The sequence below is a fragment of the Triticum dicoccoides genome, chromosome 2B (genome assembly GCF_002162155.2).
Source record: "Triticum dicoccoides isolate Atlit2015 ecotype Zavitan chromosome 2B, WEW_v2.0, whole genome shotgun sequence".
Lineage (NCBI taxonomy): Eukaryota > Viridiplantae > Streptophyta > Magnoliopsida > Poales > Poaceae > Triticum > Triticum dicoccoides.
Window position 1 is genome coordinate 546861624 of NC_041383.1, and position 4772 is coordinate 546866395.

Consider the following 4772-nt stretch of genomic DNA (forward strand, 5'->3'; position numbering starts at 1 on the left):
CTTTCCTAGGAAATTCAGAGAGTGATATAATGTTGAATCTTTTTGCATATTGAGATCTGATAAATATTCTACAGCGTAGTAATTTTATTATAATTTTTGGAGTTAGGTAAGTATGATGAATCTTGCATTCTTTACAAACTATACTGTTTTGGCAGATTGCTCTTATGTTTGCATTGTTTGTATATGTTTGCTTGTCTAATGATTCTATTTGAGGATAGGAGTATTAAATATGCAGAGAAATTTAGTATGCAATGTTGAATAATAATGTTAGTAATTTTTTGCAGTAGAAAATGATAAGGTTTTTGCATTGTTTTATACTAACTTATCTCGCGAGTTCTTGTTGAGTTTTATGTGGATGAAGTTTTTGAGATTTAGGAAAACCGTGATGTGAGAGGAATTAAGGAGACATAAAAGATCAAGCTTGGGGATGCCCAAGGCACCCCAAGATAATATTCTAAGAAGTCTCAAGCATCTAATCTTGGGGATGCCCCTGTAGGCATCCCATCTTTCTTCTTCAACAATTATCGGTTAGTATCGGTTGAACCTAAGTTTTTGCTTCTTCACATGAGTCATGCTATCCTTGCATTGCCATTTTATTTTGTTTTGCTTTGCTTGATGTTTGAATAAGATACCAAGATCTGAAATACTTAAATGAGAGAGAGTCTTCACATAGTTACATAATTATTTAACTACTCGTTGATCTTCACTTATATCTTTTTGGAGTAGTTTGTCATTTACTCGTGTGCTTCACTTATATCCTATGAGTAAATGGTTGAATGAGTTAAATATCATAAATCTTAAATTATAAATGCTTCATATACTTATGCCGTGGGGAGTAATGACTTCACATATAAGAAGTAGAGATTGTAAATTTATTGAAGGTTAGCAAACATTGTATTGGTCACTTGAACAATTCATGAAAGAATATTGAAGGAAGAGAGATTTCACATATAAATATAATATCATGGACATATTTTGTAGTTGTGAGCACTCATTAAAATATGACATGCTAAAAGGTTGATGTTGGACAAGGAAGACAACATAATGGGTTATGTTTTCCTATATCTGAAAAGTTATATTGTCTTGGATCATCCAACATGTTGAGCTTGCCTTTCCCCCTCATGCTAGCCAAATTCTTTGCACTAAGTAGAAATACTACTTGTGCTTCCAAATATCCTTTAAACCAGTTTTTCCATGAGAGTCCACCATACCTACCTATGGATTGAGTAAGATCCTTCAAGTAAGTTGTCATCAATGCATGCAATAAAAATTTGCTCTCTAAATATGTATGACTTATTAGTGTGAAGAAAATAAGCTTTATACGATCTTGTTATGGAAGCAATAAAAGCGATGGACTACATAATAAAGGTCCATATCACAAGTGCTAATATAAAGTAACATTCTTTTGCATTAAGATTTTGTGCATCCAACCATAAAAGCGCATGACAACCTCTGCTTCCCTCTGCGAAGGGCCTATCTTTTACTATTATCTTCAACCCTTATGCAAGAGTCATGGTGATCAACACCTTTCCTTTTTACATTTTTTTCCTTTGGCAAGCACTTTGTGTTGGGGTGATCCGGATATATATATCCACTTGGATGTAGGCGTTCATAAATTATTATTGTTGACATTACCCTTGAGGTAAAAGGTTGGGAGGCGAAAGTATAAGCCCCTATCTTTCGTTGTGTTCGATTAAAACTTTGGACCCATAAATATCACGTGAGTGTTAGCAATTGTGAAAGACTAAATGATAGTTGTGTATCTAGAGTTTGCTAAATCAAAGCTCTGACATAGACCCTTCCTGAAAATAAGATGAATTGTAATTGTTTGATGACTGAGAACATAGTTTGTTAGTTTTCAAGAAAGTTTATGGTCTATGCTTTAACATGTGAATATCTTGTTACTTGATCATGAAAGGTTTTAGGAGATGAACTACTGTTATAACATATAATGATGCTAGAAAAGGTGACTGAAATTATCATTGATCAAACTTGTGCACCTTCTAGCATTCACACTTCATAAATTCTTTCTTTTATCATTTACCTACTCGAGGACGAGTAGGAATTAAGCTTGGGGATGCTGATACATCTCCAACGTATCTATAATTTATGAAGCATTCAAGCTATTATATTATCTGTATTAGATGGTTAATGGGCTTTATTATACACTTTTATATTATTTTTGGGACTAACCTATTAACCGGAGGCCCAGCCCATATTGTTGTTTTTTGCCTATTTCGGTGTTTCATAGAAAAGGAATATCAAACGGAGTCCAAATGGAATGAAACCTTCAGGAGAGTTATTTTTGGAACGGAAGAAATCTAGGAGACTTCGAGTAGAAGTCACGGCAGCTTCGAGGAAGCCACGAGGTAGGAGGGTGCGCCCTACCCCCTGGGCGCGCCCCCACCCTTGTGGGCCCCTTGTGGCTCCCCTGACCAACTTCTTTCGCCTATATATGTCCATATACCCTAAAAGCACCGACGAGCACAATAGATCAGGAGTTCTACCGCCGCAAGCCTCTGTAGCCACCAAAAACCAATCGGGACCCTGTTCCGGCACCCTGCCAGAGGGGGGATCCCTCACCGGTGGCCATCTTCATCATCCCGGCACTCTCCATGACAAGGAGGGAGTAGTTCACCCTCGGGGCTGAGGGTATGTACCAGTAGCTATGTGTTTGATCTCTCTCTCTCTCTCTCTCTCTCTCTCTCTCTTGTGTTCTTGATTTGGCACGACAATCTTGATGTATCGTGAGCTTTGCTATTATAGTTGGATCCCATGATGTTTCTCCCCCTCTACTCTCTTGTAATGGATTGAGTTTTCCCTTTGAAGTTATCTTATCGGATTGAGTCTTTAAGGATCTGAGAACACTTGATGTATGTCTTGCCGTGCTTATCTGTGGTGACAATGGGATATTCACGTGATCTAGTTGATGTATGTTTTGGTGATCAACTTGCGGGTTCTGTGACCTTGGGAATCTATGCATAGAGGCTGGCACACGTTTTCGTCTTGACTCTCTGGTAGAAACTTTGGGGCACTCTTTGAAGTACTTTGTGTTGGTTGAATAGATGAATCTAAGATTGTGTGATGCATATAGTATAATCATGCCCACAAATACTTGAGGTGACAATGGAGTATCTAGGTGACATTAGGGTTTTGGTTGATTTGTGTCTCAAGGTGTTATTCTAGTATGAACTCTATGATAGATCGAACAGAAAGAATAGCTTCATGTTATTTTTACTACGGACTCTTGAATAGATAGATCAGAAAGGATAACTTTGAGGTGGTTTCATACCCTACCATAGTCTCTTCGTTTGTTCTCCGCTATTAGTGGCTTTGGAGTGAGTCTTTGTTGCATGTTGAGGGATAGTTATATGATCCAGTTATGTTATTATTGTTGAGAGAACTTGCACTAGTGAAAGTATGAACCTTAGGCCTTGTTTCCTACCATTTCAATACCATTTACACTCACTTTTATCGCTTTCTACCTTGCTGTTTTTATAATTTCAGATTACAAATACTCATATCTACCATCCATATTGCACTTGTATCACCATCTCTTCGCTGAACTAGTGCACCTATACAATTTATCATTGTATTGGGTGTGTTGGGGACACAAGAGACTCTTTGTTATTTGGTTGCAGGGTTGTTTGAGAGAGACCATCTTCATCCTACGCCTCCCACGGATTGATAAACCTTAGGTCGTCCACTTGAGGGAAATTTGCTACTGTCCTACAAACCTCTGCACTTGGAGGCCCAAAAACGTCTACAAGAAGAAGGTTGTGTAGTAGACATCATTAGCCACCATATTTGCTTAGTGTCTGCTGCAACCCCACCTCATTACCTTGTCCTACCCTTAAGCTTAAATAGTCTTGATCTCGCGGGCTTTGAGATTGCTGAGTCCTCGTGACTCACCAGATACTACCAAATAGTTGCAGGTGCTGATGATACCAGTGCAGGTGATGCAACCGAGCTCAGTTGGGAGTTTGACGAGGACCTTGGTCGTTACTACGTGTCTTTTCCTGATGATTAGTAGTGGAACCCAGTTGAGACAATCGGGGATCTAGCATTTGGGGTTATCTTCTTTTCATTTGGATTTGTCTGTAGTCAGACTATGTGTGTACTCTGAATGATGTATGAATTATTTGTTCATTGTGTGAACTTGCGATTGTAAGCCAACTCTATTTATCCCTTTCTTGTTCATTACATGGGATTGTGTGAAGATGACCCTTCTTGCGACAAAACCACAATGCGGTTATGCCTCTAAGTCATGCCTCGACCCGTGGGAGATATAGCCGCATCGTGGGCGTTACACACATGGTATTGAGAATCGAAGAGAGAGAAGAAGCCATCTAGCTAATAACTATGGACCCGAAGGTCTGTGGTAAACTACTCACGCTTCATCGAAGAGGTAATGGTCTTGATGTAGAAGCTCTCCGTGATCGAATCCCCCTCCGGCAGGACGCCAAAAAAGGCCCCTAGATGGGATCTCACGGGTACAGAAGGTTGCAGCGGTGGAAAAGTGATTTCATGGCTCTCCTGGATGTTTTCAGGGTATAAGAGTATATATAGGCGAAGGAACTAGGTCAGGGGAGCTATGAGGGGCCCACGAGGTAGGGGAGCACGCCCTACCCCCTACGCACGCCCTCCTACCTCATGGCTGCCTCGTTGCGTCTCCGACTTCATCTCCAAGTCTTCTGGTTTGCTTTTGGTCCAAGAAAGATCATTGCGAAGGTTTCATTCCGTTTGGACTCCGTTTGGTATTCCTTTTCCGC